This window comes from Stegodyphus dumicola, chromosome 4 (assembly GCF_044657685.1).
Source record: "Stegodyphus dumicola isolate Sdum_Otavi_A_Nest chromosome 4, ASM4465768v1".
Taxonomy (NCBI): Eukaryota; Metazoa; Arthropoda; class Arachnida; order Araneae; family Eresidae; genus Stegodyphus; species Stegodyphus dumicola.
The window spans coordinates 126311445-126326374 of record NC_140771.1 but is presented as its reverse complement, the minus strand read 5'-3'; the positions used below and the strand labels follow the sequence as shown (position 1 = coordinate 126326374).

Below are 14930 nucleotides of genomic sequence, written 5' to 3'. Positions count from 1 at the left end.
AACCTACATGGCAACATATGTTTAGAATTCCATATGCAGTATTAAGTGTTAGTATTCATTTTTTATAATTTTTTTAGTATTTTCTCTGTTCATCACATCAATATTCAGTTTTCTTAGTTACATGGATAACAATTTTTTTTTCATTTTTATTATTAACTTTTTATGTCTTGACTTTATTTACTAAATATCACGTTCTTCTCAACAGAAAACAGAAAAGTCATAAAATATTTAAATACAGCATATCTTTAGAAGTCTCGATAGATTCTTAGAGGTTATCATACATTTTTTTATATTCGCTATATTATTTCTTTAAAAATTAGGAGCTGGCGAAGCCAGTTGCTTAAATAGTCATTATAAAAAAAGATATTCTCTTACAATGCTTCTATTCCTTACCACATTTTTTACAAAATTACGTTTCACATATTTGTTTCATCTGGAACAGTGCTTATGGCGAAAGGTACACGATCTTAATTTGGCAGAAGCTTATGTAAATAATGAAAATGTGCGTATTTATATAAAAATGTTTTGAGTTTTGTACCAGTGCATGATGTTATCAGAGTTTTTGAAGCATTAATTTAAAATTACCCAAAAGAATTAGTTCCCATTATCGATTACCCTAAAGATACGGATATAAGGCGAGTAAGATGCAACCGCCGTCCCCAACCATAATTTGCAATACATATGTGGGGGAACGTTCATTAGCGCGTCGTCAATGGTCTTCCGAGGACAAATAATTCGGTAGAAGGATAGCACAGGACATAACAGCAAACTGTAGATTGTCATCATCTATCCCTCTACAAACTCATTAATCATCTCCGTAAACAGCAAGATATGGTGAAAATCCGTTTCACACGCCTTACTGCAGGTATTCGCAACATATGCTAAGTATGCGCAACTGAATCGACGCCTGGAAGCATTAGTGGAAAATTATGCAAATATCGAATATACGGGCTTTCTTCTTAGTATTTCACATAACCTTGAAATGTAATTTTTGTAATGAATGTGCTAAAGAACAGAAATCTTAAAGGCGTGTAAAGAATTATCAAATCGCATTTAGAATTTTGCTTAATATGTGCGTATCAAATTTTTAAAATGCGCTTTTAATAAATATTTCAACTGTCAAATTTCATTTTTTACTAATATTTACTAATATATTTTAATATAATTAATTTTAAATAATTATATAACAAAGCTTAGCTATTACTTCGGGGCTATTTTGTCGAGGTTATCTCTTTTGGGAGCCATTTAGTTTGGGGCTATTTAATCTTGGGCTATTTTGTCGGGGCTGTTTAGTTGTGGGCTGTTTTGACGGGGTACTTTAATATCAATAACCTTGCAGATTATAGGCTAATGAATGGCGAAAGGTGATGCGTGGAAGATAAAAGTATTTTATTTCTAGGCGCAGCAACACATTGCTTTCATAGAGCCGATTCTGTTAGTTAAAAACTGAACGATAAATATCTTACATTTTTCCGAATGACAATAGTTTCGCGCACTGGAGATAAAAATTTTTGTTTCGAACAGCATTGCCACTGCTCGCTTTCAAATCGTTGAGTTTGTTTTAATTAAAAAATTCACTAATGTTTTAATAAATTTTTTACGAAATAAAAAGTAATAAATTCGAAATTCAAAATTGGGGCTTCCAGGTGCACACATCGGGGAGAAGACTACGTTATTCAAAATTTGATGGCTCTAAGTACCATCGTTTTTAGGTAATGCGAGGAACATACATACACAGCTGCAGATTCTTCATTATTTCATTTCTTTAAAAATAATGCACGGCGATAAACTTCGGTTGCAACAATTTGAAAAGTAATACTCCTTTTACAGTGAACCAACGGAAAATCCCATTTCAGGACAAATAGCCCTTTTCGAGCTAATAAAATAAAATTAAAAAGAAAGAGTTGATATTTGAGCTAATAATTATAATGAAATAATTGATGTTTGAGTTAATATCAGTACTGAAAAATAAATAGCATACCAAAAGTAATATAAACATATTTCAGAATAACTGAGGGAAAGAAGTAAGGTATATTGCATTATCTGTATTGAATGTTAAACAATAAGATTCGTTCAGGCACTGAAATATAAAATGCTCTAAAACATATTTTTTTCCTTCCAGTCCTTTCCTAAAAATAATTAAAAGTAGTTGTCCCGTTAAAGAATTTGTAAAATAAAATGTAGTTAATTGTATAATTTCCGTTGCTTCAGATCGCTGGACTGAAACGGTTAAACTAGTATAATAAAAAAAGCAATAATTTTGATTTAGTATTAAAAGCATTAAACAGTGTGATAAAGTTATACTGTATGAATGCAACGAAGTTAAACTAACTGGAAGCTCATTTAAACCCTAATATATATCATTTTTACTTCCTTGTACGGAGTAAAGGAAGTAAGGAAAGTTAGTAAGTAAAGGAGTAAAGAAAAAATGTCGGGTATCATTTTTCAGCGAAAATATCCATTTTCACCGCTCTCTAATCAATTTGAGTGATACTTTTTTGCGTGACATTGTATGTATTTACAGAATACAATTTTATTTCCTCTTTATTTCAAAAAAGGATTGTAAAAAGGAATTAAAATGAATTCATCAATGGATCTATGCTTCTACGTCTCAACGTTCCTTCATTAATACTTCTCTGAAATTTACTTTTATTACATATATATTCCTCACCTTGTTCCCGGGCTCGGTGAGCTCAGTACCTTTATTCTTATTTGTTGCTAAATTGCGCATTTTTTGCTTTAAAAGTTGTTTTATTATACTGTTCTTATGTTCCGCTTTAGAGTTTTATGCATTTAGTGAAACTGCATACAATAATTGTATAATTAAAAACAATTTAAAACTTAAATGGTGCTAAGCTTAACGAGGCAGTCATTTGTTTACTTTTAAAATTCTTAGTAGAATAGTGAATTAAAATCAGTACGTGCACCAACTTTAGTGCCTTTTTTCAAAGTGCGACCAAAAGCTACTTTCAGTTTTGTGTACCAAAATTTGGTCTTCCTGCCTGTTGGCCGATTTGCTTAATTTCGGTTAGAAACTCTAATTTCAATTGCGAAAATTGATTTTAAAACTATTTTTACAGCATATTGTATTTTAGAATTTTACAATGTTTTTTCGGTATTTTACAAATTTTAATGAAGATGTTTCACGTTTTTATGTATTGCTGCTTTCGTTCGAAGTGAGAACTGAATTGATTGAATGAGAAATATATCTGTCTCAAATGAAATTCCAGAAAATAAGTTTAAATGAAGCGCAGCAAAATATATGCGTAATTTAATAGGCCGTACAAGTATTATATAGAGTCCCCATCAGGGTTTCATAATAACTATTTTAAGCAATTAGTAAGAGCAAAAAGAGATAAAATGGTACAAATAGAGGCAGAGTATATAATTAGGTGAAATTAAGTGGTTTAGGTACAAAATAAATAGAGCAAGGTGGGTACAAAAAGATTTGAATTTGTTTACATATCATGCGAATATGAAGGTCCACAGCGTTAATTTCGTGTAGTGCATCACCTAAACGTCTGGGGCATAAACGTCAGTAACACATCTATTTTGCCAACGAAATGCTATTCTTAACCCTCTGATCGTGAGTACAAAATTCATAAAAGCGTAAAAAAAAAAAAAAAAAAAAAAAAAAAAAAAAAAAAAATCATATTTCTTCTTCTTGAAAAACTGATCGCATCGTAAATCCCTATTTCTGCCAACATCATAAGAACGTTCCCATCGTGTATTTGGGATAAAAGGTGATTCACGGATCCCGCGTCTGGAAGGTTATTTAAATTCTGGAGGAATCATAAATTATATACAAACTTTTGATGCCAAAGTGAGTCAAGGCTCTTTGTTCCCTGGTGTCCACGGATAAGCTGTACATGGAATTTATGAAAGAATAGTTAACAGACTTGAAACGTTCTAAGTTATGTATAGTAAAAGTCTATTACAGAAATAAAAATAAATATTTCGGAGAATATAAGGAAAAGTTTTAAAGACTTATTTAGTTAGACTTACAGTTAGGAATCTAATAACTAGTATCTTATCCCTTTCTTTAAATTCTAAAATTTGCCTGAAACTAATCCTTAGAATCTCAGAATCCTTCAAACCTGAGAAATTTGTCTCAAACTTTGCAGCTTGTCATTAAGTGTTATCACTTTATAATTTGGATAGATTTCGTAATATTTATGCTTTAAAGAGCAATAAAAATCAAGTGATTACAATTGGAAATGAAGTATAAAAATTTATTCATAAATCACATACTGCTTCTTTATTCAAGTAAAGATTGTGCCAACAGGATTTACTAATCATTCAGCTTTTAAGCGGAAAGACAAATAGGTTAAGCAGTTCAGAGAGTGTTTATTTCGCTTTTTAATTATGTTTTGTTTTTAATTATGTATTATTTTTTAATTACGCTTTTTATTTATGTAACCATAAATGACTAGGTAATTCAATATTTAAAATGGAGGGAAAATTCCAAATTATTTTATTATTTTTCTCGACATTTGAAATATGCTGTATTTAATAACATTTACTAATTATTTGCCGTTTACGTGAATGTATATCCCACTGTCACATTCCAGGAAATATCAAGACTTATGTGGACGGAAACTGCAATTCATATTCGTCTGAACCACAAGCTCTATTTTTCCAATTAGAAGAATGTAATTTATGTCAACAATTCTTACAACAGAATTTTGTTCTTCTTGTGTGCTCATCATAATAAAAGATTTTGCATTCTCTTCCATGCAGGCGAGACGGAAGGCACTTTCTCTATTAACGTTCCACACCCATTTTCTTCATGTCGGTCATAACAGTGTTATATAGTTATGACGATGTACGGTTCGTGAATCTGTGTGACCTCATTCTCAAAATTCGGTAAAAGCTTTCGCTTCTCTGTTGTCAACGTCTGTCGTCGAGACGAGAAAGTCCTCTTGTTGATTGTCGAACCTCTTAAAAAGTGTCACCAGATACTGAAGTAAGTAAAACATCTTTAAAAATAACTGAATTTACTCGGAAGAAAAATGTTTTCATTAAGTAACACGAAACAGTTAAATTATAATCCATGCCAAAATACTCTTCTTATTACATTCTTTTTAAGTAAAATTAACTTCACATTTTACTTTAATGCATTATTCATCAACTGTCATTTCAGTATTTCAATTTCTCTAACTGCTTACATGTCAGATTAAACAAAACGGGAAAATCTTAATGTCTGCTAATTTAGGACAAACAAAACATTTGATAGAGAGTTAATCTCTTAAATTAAATTTTAGTTTTGAGGGAGGTGAAACTTTGTATTTTTTTAAAAATTATCCTTTTAGTTCCTTATTCAAACTTTTTCACTTCTGCCCACAGAAAAATTGATTATTTTAATGCCTTATTTAACAAATGGTGTATATATGATTATATATATGCTTTTCTTAATAACGTAAGTAAATATCTGCCATCGTTTTTTAATGGCCCTCTATTAGTAGGTAGATAGCCCTCGAGTGCTTTCCCATATTTAAGTAAACAAAAACTTAGTTTATTCTAGATTTTAACGTAAATTATAGCACAATATCAATAATTGAGGATGCTATATTTTTCATCCATTTTCTTGAAGAATTTCTAGAGTTTTATTCAACAATTTAATATCAACTTTTAGACGTTGAATAATTTTCAAACTATACAAATAATATTCGATTTTGAATTCCAAGGGATTGTATTTCCGGATTTGCGGTGATTGCTTTTAGCGGCTTTCTTTTCAGCGGTTATTAGTCAGATTACTTCATTAGTTAGATTTCTTCACAGTAAAATTTCAGATTGTGCTTTTGTATTTGCTTTTCATGCTATGTCACTTTAGAAGGTTTTAGAAGGTAAAAAGCGGCAAACAAATTAGTGGGTGATTTTGCACTTCACCGAGAATTTTTTTCATAGAAAAGGCATCATTCATTATAGAAAATTATGTTTGAATAACCAACAAGATGAAATTATGCTTTAGCGATAACTCGGTAGCGAAATAGCGATGCAGGCATCTATTCAGTTTAGCAATTTTTATATAAATTATAAAAATAATCTGAAATAGTTATTTACTCTTATGCTTCCCTTCAGTCATGTTCAGCCATTTTACTTCCTTGTACGAAGTAAAAAGGAAGTACTGTAATCGCGAAAAGTTTCAGGCAGCATATTTCAACGAAAATATCAATTTTGACCACTATCGAATGAAATTTAACGATGTTTTTGAGTGATATCTGTACGTAAAGACAGAATAAAAGACTCTTTTCCTCCAAAAAATTATAAAACTGCTTTAAAATTAATTCTGAAGAGAATCTCGCATAACTCAAAAACGAGTAGCCTCAGAACGTGGAAATTTTGTATATAGGGCTGCTATAACATGTACATGTGCACCTCGTATTTTGGTTGCAATCGGCCGCACCAAACGTATATAAATATATTTATATATATATCCCCTCTGTTACCCGGCTCAGTGATCTCAGTTTCTTTACTCTTATATGTTTGTAAATTGTTTTGCTTTAAAAATGATTGAATTATGTTGTTCTTATCTTCCGGTTAAGGATTTTATGCCTTTAGTAAATCTGTCTGCAATATTTTTAGAATTATCGACAATTTTAAAGTTGTTTAAGGGCCGCTAAGCCTAATAATGTTTTTGATGGCGGCCGTTGCTTGTTTACATTTGAAACAGCAGAATAGTGGATTTGTTGCCAATCTAGAGAAACTTAGCTTCGGATCAACAAAGATAACGCCTTCATTTATTATTGCGAATTGAATCATGCTTAATCCTTTCTGGAATTTTTTCGAGGAAATAAGTGTTTAAGATTTACTTCGTAATTTTTAATACAGATATTTTGAGTTTTTATGCATTTTTGCCTTGTCGCGAAATGAAAACTGAATTAATTGAATGATAAGTACTCAATCGTCTGTGAAAAACTGTTTCTTGTTTTGTTTGCTTAATTTCTTTTATACATAGTTCTAACTTTATTATAGTATTTGAATAGAAAATGTGGGCAACGATTAGATAATTCTTTAAACGATATAAATTTTGTGCATTCTGAGTTATAATATGAACGAAATATGATACTGTTAAGTGAACCTAGCGCCAGAGTGTCGCTATGGTAAGCAAATAGAGTGAATTTTAAAGAATGCATTTATTCTATTGTGGTTTATGCGATGTCGGCAAAGTAGATTTAATTCAATCCAATAAGTTTAAATGAAATGCAAGAAAAAATGCGTATAATTTAATATTCCTTACAAGGAAGTCATGTGGTGTATACATCAGATTTTATATAAATTATAATAATAAAAGTGTATTATACGAAATTAACATTTCATCTAAATTAAAACATCAATCTTAGAAAGTTATTTACTATTATACTTCCTTTCTTGCATTAGGGTTGCCGCAATTATTTTTGGCAGCGCTGGCATCAACAATAGTTTGGCGATTTTTTACGGCTTTCAAAACCGACTAGTACCAAATAATTTAATAAATTTATAAACTAATATAAATCCTGCAATATAACTTTTGAAATGCTTATAATTTTTTTAGGGTGACGTGAAGAACGTTTTATCTCGATGATTAAGTAAAAAAGAAATTACTTTACTGCACTTTTAAAGCAGCTCGATTGTTTTGATTTTAACTAAATTACTTAATTTCAACTAAATTCATACTTTTTATTGCACAAGAACTAAAATGTGCTCCAAAGATCACAAGTGACGCATATTGATGGCGCATAATGACGCAATTGATTCATAACAGCAGTTTCTAATTATTCTTTTTATTTAAGTAAATATTAGTGAATCTTCTGAGTATAACTGTTTTTCAGTTGTTTCTGATTTAAAAATTTTTTAATGAAGTTCTCCTTTAATTTTTAGATTAAAAGAGATAATTTTAAATTTCAGTATGTTAAATCTAAAAATTCAGTTTATTAAACATTATGTTATCATTATAAAATCCACAAATTCATTTTTGTTGTAAAAGGTGTCTTATTAAGCTGCTGTTTTACTTTCTTTTTTTTATCCTCTTCTCATGGATTCATTTTATTATTATAAGCCTTTACTTAATTAACTCTTTGTGTTCTCCGCTTTAAATCACGTCACGATAATTTATAGATTTCAACCCCTGTACACACACTGTTTGTGAATTGCAATACAATCTGGAAAAAAGATGCTTTTAAAATTCGATATTCATTTTATAAATTTAATGTGAAAGGATTTTTTTATGCGTATTTTCGGTTAGCAAACAAACCCAAAATCTCAGAAGTCTACTACCTATAGAGGTAAAAAATCTTTTAAATGGAAATTGAATGAAAGTGTACACGTTAATGTCTGATATTTTCGAGAAACTTCGGAAACCGTTCGATTTCTTTCCACTTTTTGACGCTTTTGATTTTAAAATTTCTGAAAGATTCACTGATTATAAAACAGACTTTTCTGACTCTTTTAAAATGAGAATGATAAAAAGATATTAATTGGGGGATTTTATGTATTAAAAAATATGCTGCGATGTGAAACAGTAGGGTTATCGATTCTTCAGTTTGAATGTTAAGATATTGCGTCCCATCCTGATAAACTAAAGCTCAAATTCTGCACGCTTAAGCAATCTTTCAAATGAAGCTCATGTGAGATTTAAAAAAAATTCTGATTCTTTCATAAATCTATGGATTTATTCAACCATTTAACGTAACAGGATTGTTGGGAGTGAAAGAGTGATTATTCATAGTTAAAAATTATATTTCAACTGAATGATTTAGTGAAGAACGTGCCTTGAAAGTTAATAGACAGATAAATAAAATTACAACAACGTTGCCATTGCTTGCTTTGAAATCCTTGAGTTTGTTAATCAAAACTCGCTAAAGTTTTACAAAATATGAAATCGATAATAAAAAAATTCCAAATTTCAAATTTGTTCTTCCACATGCCCATATTAGTAATGCAGGACTCTAACATTTGATGGCAGCAGTTTGAAAAGAGATTCGCCGTTTATAGTGATTCAACGCAAAATCGCAAAACGAAAACAATTGTCTTTCAGGGACAAAGCCCCTTTGGACTAATAAACTAGGAGAAGAAAAACAATTTATTACATAATTTAAATGGGAACATAGCGATTAAATAATTCTCTCTACAAAGTTATCTTTATAAATTTATTGAGGGTGCTGCACACTTTTATTATTCGTGTCAGAAAATTGTACATAAATTTTCTAAGCAGAATTATTAAATCTCTTGTTTCTGTCACATATATTTCTATTAAACTATATATTTTTCTTCATTTAGTTAATTAATTTATGAGTTTTAAATAAAAGTTATTTTATAAAATCTTTTCTTAGATGAAAATCATGACTCAAAATAAACAAGTGTATTACTTTCAATATTGATGTACTGTTGGCCTTCTTGAAGCAAGACATCTTTATAAAAAATGGGGTTATTATCTCTGCTTAAGATCATTCTATAAATTCTCGTGTTTAGAAAACTGCCAAATGAGTGAGTCGGTGTTGGAACACCTATTGCTGGTCACCCAAAGGTCATCGAAGCCGTTTGATGACAAGTACCCCATCAACTCTAAGACAATGGCAACTTCAACAACTAAAAGGTCGATATCAAAGACTACTGTTCGGCGTAGACTACGTGAAAAAAAGGGAGATCAGAGTATAATGCGTTTAAGTCCTTTTAAGAATAAAAGCCAGAGAAATATGTCTTAAAATGGAGTTGTCAGCATGTGAATTGGAAAAGAGTTGAATGGCCTAGCCTTCAGTGTTGGTCTTTGATCCTCCATTGAACTCTCTTTTATTAGAGAATTTACTGCCTTTTTAAATATTTAATTCAACGTGCAGAATATTGCTTTAAACTATATAAGAGAATTAGAAGTAATCCTATTCCTTATTAAGGTATGTTTCATTCGTTTGCATAGCCTTTATTGGAATTGATTTAGTATGCGTATAGAAATGTTTATAAGTACATCTAAATTTATTTTGTTTACTGTAACATTTTAATTATGATAATATAACAGAATTGCCTACCTTCATGTAAAATTTTGAATTAGTCACATTATAAATTTTCCAGTTATATCGAGTTTATTATCGTATGCTTAACTTATAGAAACCAAGTTGCTATCAAAGTGCGCTCTCTCAAGCTTTGTTGCACATAAACAATAATAAACTGAAACATGCAATACAGAAAACATTTCGTTCCAGTCACTCTTAAAGTGACGATACGAACGTGCGAATTCAGTATCATAAAGCACATATGTCCTACAAGCATAAGTTTATAATAAGAATGTGTAGATTTCTTGAACGGATTGTACACCCGTTGTTTCCTTGAACTATAGCTTCCGTTACTGGCAGAAAACAACCATTATTTACTTGGCTGTTTTGCCAAAGTAACAAAAAGAATTCCATAAGTTAACAGTGATGCAAAAGTTGTGACGATAAGAGAATTATGTATGGCATATATATTCCATAATTTTAATGTAGTTGGTCTCATTGGAAATCTCTTTAAAAGAATCTTCAGTTCCATGTATTGGTTAGGAAACTGACCTGGCAAGGACTTCATAAAGTTGCCAACTTCTTCAGATGTTTCGTTAACGGTCGATCCGAACACAATGACCGTACATATAACGGATACATTATATAGCATTTTGCACGAAGTATATATAATGTAACTTAAACTTTCCTCTACTAATAAAAATCGATAGCCATAGCGAAATAACGTAATAAGGCAGCATAAAATATCTGCAAATATTGGAAACGAAAAGATAATGTTTATCGATTTGAGTATCTCATTAATATCCATATACAATCTAAATAAATATCTGTGTCTTTTAGATAACTGCAGGAGCAACATAAGCTTTTTTAAGAGATCTACAAGAATCCAACAGACATAAATATAGGATATAGCTAGAGAACCACAAAGTAGTGATATGTAGGAAGACCGTAAACGTAGACAAATTAACAAAGGCATTATCAAATAATGAGGCATAATTTCATTGTTGTAACGTGCCAAAGTTCCTTTTAAAAATCCATTATTCAGTATGCTTTCAGTTATTACATAAGTTTGATTAACAATCCTGGCTACGACGTATCCTATCATGCAAAATGTGACGATTTTCATTCGATGGTTAATTCTTGTAAAATAATCCTCAGGCAGCAGATTTTCACAAATTTTAGAAAATCTTCTAATAAATTTAAGTATATAACTCCGTCTTTTATGAAGATAATTTATAATGAATATTTCACAGATAATTTGGAATATCGTAGATGCTGCTAACTTTGGTTTAAACACAGTAGTTAAGATTATAATTAGTATCAAGCTAAGCGTCATAAAAAGGACAATGAATATACTTTTCCAGGTATTTCGTGATATAGATTTAGTTCCCACCATTTTTCTGTATCGTATAGGTAAACCAACAATATTGGAAAATAATAAAAATGGCCAAATGGAAAAGCTTGGTGGTTTCGTAGTTGCAGTTTTGTTCACTGAATCGCGAATAGCATTAGCATTTCTTCCTACTGGCTGAACATAATCCATACCATTTTGTAAACTTATACCTAAAATTTTTCCTCTTTGACAGCTCATTTTTAATGCTTCATTGGCTTTTATGAACTTAAAAACGTTTTCAGTTTGTTTGATTTCTACAATTTCGATGAAGAAAGAGTGAAATTTAATACAATTGGGCGAAAAATGAAGGAGAAATGATAGGATGAAATGATAGGATATGGAGTGAACTGGCAAATCGGCTTCTTGGGTGCAAGTTCAGAAGAACAATGTAGAGAACATTGGTTCAACTAATAGTAAATCAATAATCGGAAGGAATCAACTCAATATAATTTGCAAAGTGCATTTTTTAATTTCCTGGAATGCATTATGCGGTAAATAAATAAAAACTAAATTTCTTGCTTTCTTCTTAGTAACTTTGTTTCTTATGTTACCAAGCAACGTTAAAATAATTCAATTGTAAATAAGCAATTTACAAACAAATATTTTTTAATATAGTTAATGAAACGGATTGTCATTAATCTGAAAACTGAAGACCTTAGAATCTTAGATTTTCTTTCATAGAAAACATTTAACACACTAAAAAGCAATAGATTTTTGAGTAATAAGCTTAAAAGGATCTAAGACATTATACAGATTATTTGAAAAATAATCGATAGCCAACATTCAGATGTGTTGGATTTTGCTTTGTGCTTTAAAATTCAGAGAAGCAAGCAATCTGATGAAATTTTAAGACTTTTACCGCTTCTGTTCCGACAGCATTAAGCACACTGTTCGACAAGCATTGAGTTATGAAATAATAATAGAGTTCAAAAGAATAAAAAAAAATAATTCTGTAAAAAGTAATTTTCGATAATTTTCTTGATTTTTAAAGAAAGTAGATTTTTCTTTTTAATTTTGTAACAGAATATTCGGTACTTACGTACTATGACGACTACCTTGGCAACATCTGCCGATAAAAATCTTCATTGGCGTTTTTTAGTTTATGTTTATAAATTCTTTTAAAAATAAAAGCCCTAACTATAAAGGAACAAAAACTTAAAAGCCAAAAATCCCGAATATATATATATATATACATATTATACTAAATACGAATTAGAAATTTAAAATTAACTTACTTAAAACTGGTTAAAAGAAAAGGTCAAAATAGCATCGAAAGGCGTTTCCTGTTTTTTCACCAAATAAAGTCAGCTAAATAGATATCCAAATGATGGCGGCTTGTCCCATGTTGTCGCTTGTTCCTACATTTTGTGGAACCCCACTTCCTTTCAACATGTTGAGCATGAGTCTGAATAGATGGGCCAACAAAATTCTATGGATGTTTCACCTTAAAATATTCAAAACCGGCAGCAATGAGCTTCTCTGTTTGATATCCAAGCCACGAATCTGACATTCTTGTTGAACCTTCAGCAATATTATTTTGGATTTCATGCATTAATGTTGTTGCCTTCCGGTTTGGAACTCTGGCTAGAAATGTTTCTTTTGTCTCCCGGCAAATTCCACCGAAGACCCACTGTTGTGGCAAGATACGACCTTGATTCTTCTTTCGACACGTAAAAAGGCTTTCGTCAATTTCGACAATCATTCCGGGCCCTCCAGTTTTAATATTTCGAGTATCCTCCAAATCATTCACACTCACTTCACGAATATAATCATTACTATCAATAACAGTCTTATCGGATAAATCCAACTAATGTTTGCACCATTCAATGCACGACTGTTCATATGCCCGAAAATAAATAAATCTTAAAGCTTTTAGAAATTCAATACGACTGTGTTCAAATCACGTACCAGTTCAGACACCAAACTTTTGTGGACAGTTGTTGACATTGGATTTCCAATACAATCCTGAATTATAAAACTTCATATCACGGCCGTTTATTCACACGCGTTCTTTGGATAAAATTCCAAGCCTTTCTGAAAAATTCTATCGCTTCTTTTTCATTTAAAGGAAGTTAGAAAATGTTGATACCCATTGGGAAAAATAATCATAAAAAGTTTCACGTGTTTAACCCAACCGTAATAATCCGCGTAAATGTAGCAAAAAAGGTGTGATAACAACAAGTGCGACTAGTCCGGGATAATACTCTTTATTTTAGTGCCCTCTGTAATCTATGTTAGGGCTGAGCTCTATAACCTACAAGGGTCACCAGTTTTGGCAAGATATATAGGTAGTCGTCATAGTACGTAAGTACCGAATATTCTACACATAAATAAAAATATCAAAACAAAACGAAATACAATCTAAACAGGCGGCATAAAATTACGAATATCATTCAATATTGCAGAAAAATTTTGAGTTTTTGAATTAGTCGACACCACATAAAATAAGTCGACACCACATAAATATGACTCTAAATGGTGGCGAGCAGTGACCTGCTGACGTTTATTTCTCCATTTAAAGAACTGCCCCACAAACGCTCCACAGTTTGGGTATAGCATCGAGTTTCGGGGTCTACAAAATTATAGCTGTGATTCACAGTTAAATATTCATGCCCATCATTTATTAGTTCGTCTTGCTTATATCCTTTCCAGCAGTCTGAAAGTAGAATGCTGCCGTCCTCGATATTTTCTTGAATGAAATTGAATCATCAATGTCAAAGCACAACGATCAGGAACGGCGACCAGAAAACATTCTTTGCTTTCCCGGCATAAACCTCTGAATACCCATTCTTCCGGAAGAATACGTCCAACATTGGTTTTCCTTCTTGTAAAAAGACTTTCGTCTGTTTCTACGATTTTGTTGGCTGCACCGATTTTAATTCTTTTATAGAATATCAAACTATTTGCACATACCGCCCTCAAGAAGTTATTCCAATCTACTGTCGTATTATGGCTCATTTCTAATTGAAGTTCGAAAAATTCAATCGAACGTCAATTCTTGACACCATGGAATACATGAAAATACATGAGACGAACAGCATATACATGAACGATAGGAATACATGAAACGAACGGCACTGAGGAAAGTAAGACCAACGACTTCATATAACAGGTAGACAGCTCACCCCAAGGAATTCGTCGGCTAGGCCAGTACCTCCTACATACATACTCAAAACTACAGAATGGTTCGAGGAGCGGAAGATAAAGAAAAATTTTGAGTTAACAGTTTCTATAAATTGTACTGAAATTTTAAGCCAAGATTATCTAATATTATATTAATATAATCAGGTATTGAACATCTTTTCGAAAACGTCAACCAGTTGAAGATCAGAACACCCGCTGAACACTCATATTTTGGTCCGGATTCAAGTCCCAGTGAATGGTCCTAGCCTGCATGAGATGTTTTTGGTGTTTATTAATATTATTCGGGTTTCTACGTGTAGCACACCAGTTACACGTGGAAGACGTTTTAAGAAAATCAGTAACAAGTGTCTGACCTTTTAAGAAAAGCAGTAATACGTCGAAGACCTTTTAAGGAAATCTGGCTTTTTAAGAAAATTAGTAATACGTGG

At 31.3% G+C, this 14930-nt stretch overlaps 1 protein-coding gene across 1 annotated transcript in view; it reads left to right on the top strand.

Annotated features, from left to right (window-relative positions):
• Window positions 1-4764: 4764 nt before the first annotated feature.
• The window catches only part of LOC118189077 (phenoloxidase-activating factor 2-like), a 47956-nt gene continuing 37790 nt past the window's right edge, over window positions 4765-14930 (top strand). Inside the window, exon 1 of the mRNA XM_035359621.2 lies at window positions 4765-4966. The gene's annotated coding sequence lies outside the window, so the exon portion shown is untranslated. The remainder of the gene's footprint in view (window positions 4967-14930) is intronic.